We start from the raw sequence: 12,865 nt of genomic DNA, 5'->3' as shown, positions 1-12,865 counted from the left end.
TGTTTTTGTTTTATATTTCTATCGACCAATGGTATTTTTATCGGACTACAGGAAGGGGTTTTAAAAGACCGATGTCTTACATTAAACCATACAAAGTTTTTAAAGCAAAACTTTGTATACCTTACGATGAATATTTACGCCGTAAGCTGAGCGACACGTAAGCAATCGTAAGTTTCCACTACGCTTACATTGTGTTTAACATTTTACAAAAAATGTATACATTTTGATATATGTGGATTTAATTGTCAATAATAGCCCATGACAAAAGCATCTTTTTATTTGTTCGCACAAAAAACCCTTCTCATGAATGCAGGATTTTATAAATTATCGTGCCTCATTATGAGAACGTCCTCAACACCAATAATGACAGCTCCCATGTCTCATGATGTAATTACTGATAAAGTTTCAGCAACTGATTAATATTATAATGAGCTCCAGATAGGAGGGTTGCCTCCATTAATTCTCGGAGCTTGCTTAACTCTGTTATATAACTACTCCATGGATAGCCATCCTCCTAGACCAGTTCCAACCTGTTTGGTTTGAGAAATAACTAGTAAGGACTTTTAATTTTAAGCTTTTTACTCTAAAATCAATTGAGTTCATCCTTGCGCCAAGTTAAAATCTTTGTGACGTTTTCAACCTATGGCACAATTTTAAGTTTCGGGTTCTTAGTAAATATATTCTACCACTAAAAAACTTCAGCAGCACTCTCAAGAAAGGAAAACTACATAAATAGGACACATCGGAATAGCTTTTGGGGTGTTCTTGGAAGTGGAATGGAAATGGACCGGAACACATAAAGCAGCTATGGTGGGAAGGGCTGATTTTATGCGAATGTTGAGTTTAGCTCCAGTTCACCTTTCTCTTACGTGCAGCATCTGAAATTTGATGCTGTTTTAGACATTTTTGGATCTCTTCAGAAGAACATGACTGCAGGTTTCAGGAAGTCTGAAGCAGCATCATATTTCGGATGCTGCACGTAAGACGAAGGTGCACTGGATTTAAACTCACCATTCGCATCGAACTGGAACAATTTAACAATCAAACTTAAAGGAATAGAATTTGGTTGGCAGAATGGAATTAATAGCTTGTGCATAGAATTGTAAACTTGTAATCAGACATAACGAATGTGTTTTGTGCTAACGGAAGTGCCTTTAAATAATTTATGGAAGGTTTGGTTCGCCCTACCTTAGTTTTTGGACTATTGCAGTAGTTTTTTGGTTAATAGGCCTACTAGAATTTTGGATATCCATAAAATTGGTCTTGGATAAGACACATTCGCACACAGCTCAATGATCCTTAATTAGGCATTTAGATCTAAAGCTGAGTATGGGTACACCGAACTGTTCTAGATCAGTGTAGACCTATAGCACTTTTCTTCGCCAAACATTTGTGCCCATGATTGCAGTGTTTGAAGCGGCCATTGCTGGCTTGTAGCGAGCAGTTTTGTTTAGGGTCACAACAACGATTGGAGTCAAATGAATCTCTGATCTACGGTCGACCCAAGACAATCGTTATGATCTGCATCATTGTCGGTCCGCCTAGCTCGGCCTTCACACCAAGAGTTAGGGGTGGTCTGGCCCGGGAGTTCAACTCACAGTCCATATCAGAATATGAATATTTCAAGTTAACTTCCTCCGTGGTTCACATCGTTAATGTTAAAATTGTCTTCGTTTAAAGCCTAAATTGAAAATTGTGCATAGAACATCAGAAAAGTTATAATTTTTATAAATCACAAATCGCTTGTTGATTTATATTGCGATTGTTTTCAATCTAATATAAGAATGTTTTTGGAAGGAAATTCAGCTCCGTTCCAAAAATTACAACTCAAAAATATTGATTTATCTCTTATTCTGACAGTTTTAGAATTTGAGAGACCTGTATTTAGACATTTTTCTTCTCGAACTAAGAATTCTAGTTTTATAATATCACGGATTGTGGAAAACTGCGAGGTTAATTGCTCGTATATGATATTTGTGTTTGCAGTGCTTACACAAAGCTCCTCCTTATAGCCAAGACCATACATAAAAATGTCGTTTGTTGGTATGAGAAAATAACTACTACAGATGAGAGAATTATATTATATTTTGGTAAATTTATATGATCTATTTTATATTTATTTTATCCAAATAACCCATAAGAGTTTCAAATGAGGCATCTTCCATGAATCACGCTAAGATATAATCAATACGCATCGAAATACTTTTTTAGATTTCGACCTTTTTATTGGGGTTTCATAAAATAATCCCAAAATTTGTTGTACTTTTTCGATAGAACACTCAAAGTTTAAACACGTTACGAGAAAAACTAAAAATGCTTTTGATACGTAATAATTATATCTTTGAAATTTGGCATCTCCCAAAACGATCAAAACAAGGATGAAAAAGTTTACGAGGCTTAACATTTTTCTTAAGGGAAAACAATAATTAAGATAACTAAAACCGCCTCTTGTTGTTGTCTTAGGATAAGAAGCTGAGAAATTGCAATTAGTCCTAAAGGGACCTTTGCGTTGCTTTCGGAGGATATTCTGGATGTGTAAGGTTGGGGATAAGGACCCCCTCATGATAAGATCCATGAAGAAGAATTATGGGAATTAATATCTTGGAAAAAGAAAAAAATCAGTTCTGTACCAGCAGTTAGGGTGTGGCACGCCCTTATGTCTAAGCTAGTAACAGCCCTTAACACTTAGGGAGCCCCACCAACTCCAACAGTCGTCCTCCGCAGTAGACTAGACCTATCGATCTACCCTTGCACCCCAATATCTCAACATTTACGATTAATAATGTGCCGCTCTTTAGATTTCATCCAATGAAGGTTCAACTGGAAAATATACACCAGCCAGAAGTGAACCCTCCTAGTGGCTAGGACAACCGGCTCTTGATGCAAAGGAAATAAGCACAAGGTTTGTGCCTTCCGGCAAGACTCCAAGACCCCAGGGATCCTATCTGAGCCATGATGCTATGATGCTATGCTAATGTGATGCGACGCTAATGCTATGCAATGGTGGCGTCTCACTCGTGCCCCTCGCTCGCGATAATTGCGTTATAACCGACGCGTGAAGAGGAAAAGGATTAAGGATTTGGTGTTAAACGCCCGGAGCTCGCGTGTTGCTGGAATTTCGATCAGGAGTGCAATGTAATTAGCGTACTTTGGAATTATATGGACTACGCTAAGCGATTAATGAGGAATGGCGTAGGACAAACCTTCAGTTGTACCCATTGCTGTTTATTTAGAAATGTTTAGAGATCAAAACTATTACGTTAATCAATGAAAGCAAATATCAAGCTTGAGGTGTCCTTACGTATCCTTAAAGTGGAGCTCTTTAAGATAACTTTCATGAAAAAAGTTTGTATAATTTACTTTTGGAACTTTTGATAACTTTAGGCTCAAGATAAAACGGCTGAAGAAGTACTTTGTATTTTTACAGTATTTACATGAAATATATTTCAAAAAATGCCATGTTTTTGTTAAAATATTACTTCAGGAAGTTATATTTATAAAACATGTAATTTCCTTTGGCCATTCTTTATAAAAATAAAAAAGATAAAGTTTTCATTCATATTTTCAGTATTTTTTCTGTAGACATGATTTTAAAATGTCTTGGAATACTTCTTCATTACCTACAATTTCTTGTTAAATTATCTATTTTTTCTATTTGTCCTGATTACAAGAATGATGTATTAAAGGCCGGTGTATCTTACAAACGTATAATGTTTTGAAATATAAAACTAATTTACGTTACTTGAATGAAGGTGTTAATAATATCGAATTGTTGCAGAATTATTTTGTTTCTTGAGTCCTATGTAATGTTCTAGCTCTTTTTGTCTGTATCCACGCTAACTTTATGTTATATATGCCTCTGTTTCACTAGGGCGCAAACTCATTAAGCATTTTTATATTTTTAAGCCAAGGAAATAAAATAGGAACAAATCCATTGATAATGAAAACAAAAAACTGACCCAATTAAAAACCGATTATATTCGATCAATTTAAACGCTACCCCTATTAAAACAATTCGATTGGTGCAATCGATACTTCGTTGCTTCTGCGACTACCGCGTGTGGTGCTGTAACCTATTGCCAAGGTTTACAGTCGTTAATTCCTATACGAGCAGTAAATATCGTATCGCATTGTTCGATTCTAAACGTTATTGCGTGCTCTACTGATAACGTGTATTGATAACTGTTATCTAAACCGATTTAGAGACGCGCAGTAAATGTGTTACCATTGTCAAGGCGCACGTTCTGGAATTACGATGTTACAACAATTCTGATCCTACCACTCTCTATGTGTAAATTACATCAAGAGAATTCACGAATATTTATTTGGCAAGTTAGAAGTACGCCTCAGCACGTGTCACGTGACAGGCTTCGCTGAGGTTGCAAGTAAGATTTCAAGTCTAAAGCTCAATTCATTCGCAAAATATCCTGCGGAAGGTTAGGCATTGCTGACCCTCAGCCAAATTCTATGGAGGAATATGCACCATCTCCGAACTTCATCTTGTCCATGTGGAAATTAAGTTACACGCCAAACTTAAGTCTATAGCTCAATCCTTTCTCGAAACATCTTTTTTAAGGATCAGCCAAATCCCAAAGAGGAAGGTACACCATCATCTTACTTCATCTTGGATGTGTGGAAATGAAGTTACACGCCAAACTTTAAGTCAATAGCTCAATCCCTTCTCGAGATATCTTTGCTAAGGATCAGCCAAAGCCCATGGAGGAGGATGCACCATTACCTTACTTTACCTTGGTTGTGTGGAAATGAAGTTACACGCCAAACGTAAAAGTCTATGGCTCAATCCCTTCTCGAGATAGCTTTGCTAAGGATCAGCCAAATCCCAAAGAGGAAGGTACACCATCATCTTAACTTCATCTTGGATGTGTGGAAATGAAGTTACACGCCAAACTTAAGTCTATAGCTCAATCCTTCTCGAGACATCTTTGCTAAGGATCAGCCAAATCGCAAAGAGGAAGGTACACCATCATCTTACTTCATCTTGGATGTGTGGAAATGAAGTTACACGCCAAACTTTAAGTCAATAGCTCAATCCCTTCTCTAGATAACTTTGCTAAGGATCAGCCAAAGCCCATGGAGGAGGATGCACCATCTCCGAACTTTATCTTCTCTGTGTGGAGATGAAGTTACACGCCAAACCTTAAGTCTATAGCTCAATCCCTTCTCGAGATAACTTTGCTAAGGATCAGCCAAATCCCACGGAAGCCCGAATATATAAGCCAATCTACAAAATTACCTCTTAGTCGCTTGATCAGCTGTTTAATATTGAATTCAATTAATTGTGTACCCATAAAATTTTTATGGCATTGACAAATACGATGGTCTCAACACTCATCATAGTTTTAAAACTTAATTATAATTGTTCAACATTTCACTAAGCTAAAAAGACCCTATAGTTCTCAATTTTTCTTTTTCTTTCATTCTTATATAAAAATAATATTTTAAAACGTCTTTTCTGTAACTTTTGGAATCGTGGTTTTTGACCACTTGTCGAAAATTACATCTTACAGTGTCCGCATTACGTAAATATACATTTTGTAAAACATCTACACCTCTTCATTAATACAAACTTCACTCCCTCAGTTTTAGGTATCACCTCTAAGGATTCACAAAATTAAAGAAATATTTTTTAAATATTTGTAGTGAATGTAAAACACTCGTTACTCAACAGACAACACCACCGGCAACTTTCGCAATAGCAATTACATTCCTCATCGGACTGTACCTCTATAGTACATTCCCTTCATGACGTCATCCATTACAATTTTATTGCCGTTTCCAGTTTTTTCCTGCCACTGGATCGATCGTATCTGACCCCATTAATCTAGTGCTATGTGCCAATGGTTTGTTTTTCTCCATCTCCGTACTACTTTTAAGACGATTAACTGTTTCTATGCTATTAGTAAGGATATCTTCTTACAACTTGATACCATACTAATTTGGTTTGCAAATAATTTAATCTTTATGCCAATTACGTGCAGTTGTTTTAGATTGTAAGTATGTTACTTGTGTTATTTTTCATTTTTGTGCATGAGCAAAGTCTTTTTCATGTATTTTCGATGCACTCTCATATTTTCTGAGATATTCCTGCACGAATTCGGTGTTAGTTCGTTACTATACAGGGTGTACCGTAACTCTTTGAATAAAGGTATATAACATAATTGCTTAAGTCAAGACAAACACATGTCACCATATGAATATAAGTCTCCGGTGATTAGTGTCTCATATATCTGTCTGCGTGTGTTTTTATACAAACAATAATAACATCCTACTAAGTTTGGGTCAAATGTTTATAGTAAGGCCAGTTACTACATAAATACTATGATATCTTTGATACGTTTTCAAACTTTTTAACCTTGGATATCTTAAAATCAAGCAATTGTTTAGTTGATTTTTAAGATATTCAAAGTTACCTTGTCAAGTCTTGTTACCAAAACTATTTAGCCCAAAGTTTGTAATTCGTTAATTATTTATTTGTAAGGTATTACTATTTTATTAAAAAAAAAAAAAAAAAACATATGTGTTCCCCGGAGTCCTACTGTATCTTCATATAGTGAAATGTGTTTGGCCTGACCTGAACAATAATGTGATATACTTTTTTCAGAGAGTTACGGGAAACTCTGTATATTTTTACACTTATAAAGGTTTTGATTTTAATAATATTTATATTGATTAAACTCCATTTTCTTTCCTAATTAATACTAATGTACCTTTTATCATCAATGGACAAACCAGATGGCCACAAAGGCGTAAGAGTGTTTCCTGAGTAAGAACATTCTAGGAATCGGTGGAAGGTCTCTGAGACAAATAGGTTAGGTAGCCCTAGGAGCTGAAGACTCCTAGAAGCTGGAATATTACAGCGACCAGAAGCTAGAGTTTGTCAGAAGGTGCTTGCTTCTAAGTACATGTGTTGAAGATTCTACAGTGTTTACAGTCTCATGGAGTCTACAACTCGAAATACAATCTCATGAAATCAGAGATTCCAGATCTCATAGTGCGAAAGATGGAGCTCTTTAAAAGATAAATGGCTCGCTGAGACCTTGTAAAAACACAGATCCTCCAATTTATTGTCTTTTGGAACGCAATGAATACTGTGATTAGCGTTTTAAGAGATTTTATAGCCCATATATGTTGAGAGTCCTCTAGGCCAAGATCTTCCAGATATTAAGGTCCTCATATAGATAGCACGGACTTTAAAAACCAGTTAATTTAAAGACCATAGATTTTTAAGTCCTGATACAAAAATCTAACATTTTGGTGTCCGTTCAGCCAAAACCTCTAGTTTAATTGTGTTTGTCATTGTTATGATTGATAATTGCGCCTAGTGGTGAAATCTGGGCACAAAACTAGCTGCAGTATTTAGATCCCAGTGTGATCCTCTCATTTCATTCTTTGGGCTGATGAGGGTTAACATCTCTCAGTAATAGCAAACAATTTGAATAATAAAGATTTAGTAAATTGTTTCTAAATATCGAAATCGATGGTTTATCGCTGACTTAGTTTGTATCCTCTCAAGGCCACACAAAGTTCCAGAGTGCTCAAAAGTATCCGATAACAGGATTTCGGACATTTACCATTGTTGTAATGTTATATATAACACGATGTTTCAAGGTTTCACCTGCGCCGGTGTGGCGTGTGATTGTGCTCTTGAATTCTCATACTCGGGTCTTGCATTCTGTGCAATGTGTAACGCCTGGATTGGATTCCAAGCAGCTTCGGGTATTTCTAACACACCCTTGTCTTTCCCTTCTTTCTAGTCTTTATTTTAATATGTATTAATACCCCCGCCCTCCCCCCCCCGCTGACGAAGAGGATAGATTGCAACCCTCGAAACGTTTTGTTATACCTTTTGTAACATATGACGACAGCAAATGCCCGAAATGCTGTTATCCTTTCCAACCTTCCATTGTCGATAACAAACTTCAAACAAAGAAGTGTTCAATACACAGCTGATGGTATTGGTCTAATGCAACGCTAGAGGATGATTGCCCGACAAACAACCTGTATCTGATACACAGCTGATGGTAGTGATTGGGAAGTGGTTTAATGCAACTCTAGAGGATTATTGCCCGACAAACAACCTGTATCTGATACACAGCTGATGGTAGTGATTGGGTAGTGGTTTAATGCAACTCTATAGGATTATTGCCCGACAAACAACCTGTATCTGATACACAGCTGATGGTAGTGATTGGGTAGTGGTTTAATGCAACTCTAGAGGATTATTGCCCGACAAACAACCTGTATCTGATACACAGCTGATGGTAGTGATTGGGAAGTGGTTTAATGCAACTCTAGAGGATTATTGCCCGACAAACAACCTGTATCTGATACACAGCTGATGGTAGTGATTGGGAAGTGGTTTAATGCAACTCTAGAGGATTATTGCCCGACAAACAACCTGTATCTGATACACAGCTGATGGTAGTGATTGGGAAGTGGTTTAATGCAACTCTAGAGGATTATTGCCCGACAAACAACCTGTATCTGATACACAGCTGATGGTAGTGATTGGGAAGTGGTTTAATGCAACTCTAGAGGATTATTGCCCGACAAACAACCTGTATCTGATACACAGCTGATGGTAGTGATTGGGTAGTGGTTTAATGCAACTCTAGAGGATGATTGCCCGACAAACAACCTGTATCTGATACACAGCTGATGGTAGTGATTGGGAAGTGGTTTAATGCAACTCTAGAGGATTATTGCCCGACAAACAACCTGTATCTGATACACAGCTGATGGTAGTGATTGGGAAGTGGTTTAATGCAACTCTAGAGGATTATTGCCCGACAAACAACCTGTATCTGATACACAGCTGATGGTAGTGATTGGGTAGTGGTTTAATGCAACTCTAGAGGATGATTGCCCGACAAACAACCTGTATCTGATACACAGCTGATGGTAGTGATTGGGTAGTGGTTTAATGCAACTCTAGAGGATGATTGCCCGACAAACAACCTGTATCTGATACACAGCTGATGGTAGTGATTGGGTAGTGGTTTAATGCAACTCTAGAGGATGATTGCCCGACAAACAACCTGTATCTGATACACAGCTGATGGTAGTGATTGGGTAGTGGTTTAATGCAACTCTAGAGGATGATTGGCCGACAAACAACCTGTATCTGATACACAGCTGATGGTAGTGATTGGGTAGTGGTTTAATGCAACTCTAGAGGATTATTGCCCGACAAACAACCTGTATCTGATACATCAGCTGATGGTAGTGATTGGGTAGTGGTTTAATGCAACTCTAGAGGATGATTGCCCGACAAACAACCTGTATCTGATACACAGCTGATGGTAGTGATTGGGTAGTGGTTTAATGCTTCTCAAGAGGATGATTGCCCGACAAACAACCTGTATCTGATACACAGCGGATGGTAGTGATTGGGTAGTGGTTTAATGCAACTCTAGAGGATGATTGGCCGACAAACAACCTGTATCTGATACACAGCTGATGGTAGTGATTGGGTAGTGGTGTAATGCAACTCTAGAGGATGATTGCCCGACAAACAACCTGTATCTGATACACAGCTGATGGTAGTGATTGGGTAGTGGTTTAATGCAACTCTAGAGGATGATTGGCCGACAAACAACCTGTATCTGATACACAGCTGATGGTAGTGATTGGGTAGTGGTTTAATGCAACTCTAGAGGATGATTGGCCGACAAACAACCTGTATCTGATACACAGCTGATGGTAGTGATTGGGTAGTGGTTTAATGCAACTCTAGAGGATGATTGGCCGACAAACAACCTGTATCTGATACACAGCTGATGGTAGTGATTGGGTAGTGGTGTAATGCAACTCTAGAGGATGATTGCCCGACAAACAACCTGTATCTGATACACAGCTGATGGTAGTGATTGGGTAGTGGTTTAATGCAACTCTAGAGGATGATTGCCCGACAAACAACCTGTATCTGATACACAGCTGATAGTAGTGATTGGGTAGTGGTTTAATGCAACTCTAGAGGATGATTGCCCGACAAACAACCTGTATCTGATACACAGCTGATAGTAGTGATTGGGTAGTGGTTTAATGCAACTCTAGAGGATGATTGGCCGACAAACAACCTGTATCTGATACACAGCTGATGGTAGTGATTGGGTAGTGGTTTAATGCAACTCTAGAGGATGATTGCCCGACAAACAACCTGTATCTGATACACAGCTGATAGTAGTGATTGGGTAGTGGTTTAATGCAACTGTAGAGGATTATTGGCCGACAAACAACTTGTATCTGATACACAACTGATGGTAGTGATTGGGTAGTGGTTTAATGCAACTCTAGAGGATGATTGGCCGACAAACAACCTGTATCTGATACATCAGATAGTTTTCTACAGACTCCAGGTCTCGTCTTGGCCTTGAGATCAACCTCTGAAAAGATTTATGATGACAAAGGATAGCCAGAAACGGGTTGCTTGTATGCGCTGAATTATTTATCATAACTAAAGGACACCGTTGTTCGCTTCACGAGTTTATAAAATAGGCTCACTTGTTTCTCCTGGCACGGTAGCCTATTACATAAGTAGCTGGCTTAGTACCAGCCTCTGTAAGTAAATAAATTAAAAACCTGAATTTAATTTATAAATTTTACAAATATCTGAGTCAAAAATATTAAAACTTAATATAAAAAATTGTTTCGTTAGCAGTAGCTGAATCAACATTATTGTAAAATTTAATTTATTAAAAATGACCAATTAGTTAATTTTAGCATTGTTTAGGACATCTTGGTATTACAAATAATGGAAAGCGGACATATATATATATATATATATATATATATATATACATTTTTATATTTATACATGCACAATTTTTGATAATCCGGAATTGTACCTTGGATAAATTTTGGATTTACTTAATATTATGTATGCGGTTCGATAAAAAATTTTATAATATGTGACCAAAGCATACTATTATTTGTATTTAATGTTTTAATGCGGAGGCCAAATCTTATTATGATGCTATACCACTATTTAGTAGTCAGCTATGCAGCAAAAATATGTAACATGCTAAAAAGTACTAAGAGTTTTCCAGTTACACCCACAATAGTGAAATTTTTACAGTTAACAGTATACAGAATAGATGGCGAGTGCCTTCTATCAAAACTACAGTAAACATTGAGAGTTTTTTAGTGTAAAAATATTAAATTTTGCGGTTCACCATTTCCACTCCACGGTCTATATTACTACAGTTATAAAATCGAAAAACTCATTCATGCCAAGTATATGATCATTTTTCATAAATTATTTGTTGTGTTTTGTGGTAAATAAGTTAATACTTCAGATTGAAAATCTTTGCCGGATTATTCCAAGTTAGACTTATACGCGTTGAGTCCTGGAAAGAACGTTTCAGACCGTATTTACGGTATTGACGATGTAAGTATCTACTATTCTAACATACTCTTGGAAGATTAATATAAGAACTGTCTCATTCATATAGGAAACTCCTGTTTAGCAAACATTTTGCACACTAAATATTTCCACTTTGAAGTTATAAACAGCCTCAGTCATCCGTTAGGATGATATAACCGGTGTGGCCAGACCGAGACGACGCGTTGCAGCGGAGACTTGAACGCTGGTTTTACTGGTGGCGCGACTACCGGCACCGAGTTGGCTGGCAATACTCCTGTCGAGCGTACGACAGGAGCCGTGATAACGAGTGCCGATCCTGCATGTACGACGTGGTGTGCGACGCGTACGGCTTCCAAATGGCGCCTGCAATGACGACCTGGCGTCCACACTACGTGGCTCGCATATTTCCATTATCTCACAACGTAAAACAAAGTTAACTTTCCTATTATGGGCACTGAGTGGTGTGATTGAATTTTTATGATAACATCACATTTATTTATTTAATTTTCTGATGATGATTTCTTAATCACTTCATTTGTTTTCATAAATAATCTCAACATTTTCCTTACCATTTTTATCACCATATGCACTTGCTGACCTTTTCCTCGTAACATTCTCTCTGTTCTCCCTTTTTTTACTTGTTATTGCTTTATTTACAGACCACAATATGGAAAATCTTTCTTGCCATTTCCTCAACTGTTTTCCTTATTCAACTTAATTTCAATCGAGTATTTGTCCACAAGAGTATTGCGTTGCATTTTGTTTCCTTTCATCTCTACCTGTCATATTCATTGCGTACCTACCCTATCCTTACTATTCCATTTATGTCGTTACCCTTCTTTTGCGTTCCCACAATATCCTTATATGTCCTTTTTGAATAATGGGAATACCACTAACCTAACAAATTATCCAAAACATTAACTGGAGCCATCAAGAATATTGAAGACTAGACACTTGAAAAATATTGTCATAAACTATTCCAAACGTAACAATTTCAATGTAGCCTGATGGGTCTAAAGGGCTCGTATCAAAATCACGCTATATAATGCATTGCATTTGCATCAACTCCAAATCTTTGCTGGACATCAAATCTAAATTTAGTGAAACTCGTCGACAAGAATTAATTAGAAAAGTTAATCCCCTCAGGTAAAATTTTATGAATGGATATTACAACAGGGATTCAACAAAGAACGTCGTAAAGTTGAAAAGAAAAATCGTCAACCAATTTGTGTAGTATAGTACCATTAAATGTAGCAGAAATGGTCCATCAACTATTTTCTCAACCTGTATTAAATATTTATATTAATCTACTTCTGTCTCCTTAACTGAATCTATGTTATTACTGTTCCATCTGTTCAGTTTTATGTTCACCAAAGTGACTTCGTTGGAAGTTGGTGTTTTTGAAACTCTCGGTGTCACGGTTGTTAAAACTCTTGCTCCAAGGTTCCATGGTAATCATGGAGTGTTTATGGCTGTAAC

At 37.2% G+C, this 12,865-nt stretch overlaps 1 protein-coding gene across 4 annotated transcripts in view; it reads left to right on the top strand.

The window, feature by feature from the left end:
* Positions 1-12,865, top strand: part of LOC124367334 (BMP-binding endothelial regulator protein) — a 192,561-nt gene that overhangs the window by 66,889 nt on the left and 112,807 nt on the right. The gene's annotated exons all lie outside the window — the stretch shown is intronic.

The sequence above is a fragment of the Homalodisca vitripennis genome, chromosome 8 (assembly GCF_021130785.1).
Source record: "Homalodisca vitripennis isolate AUS2020 chromosome 8, UT_GWSS_2.1, whole genome shotgun sequence".
In the NCBI taxonomy this organism is placed as follows: Eukaryota; Metazoa; Arthropoda; class Insecta; order Hemiptera; family Cicadellidae; genus Homalodisca; species Homalodisca vitripennis.
This window is presented reverse-complemented; position numbering and strand designations above follow the sequence as displayed.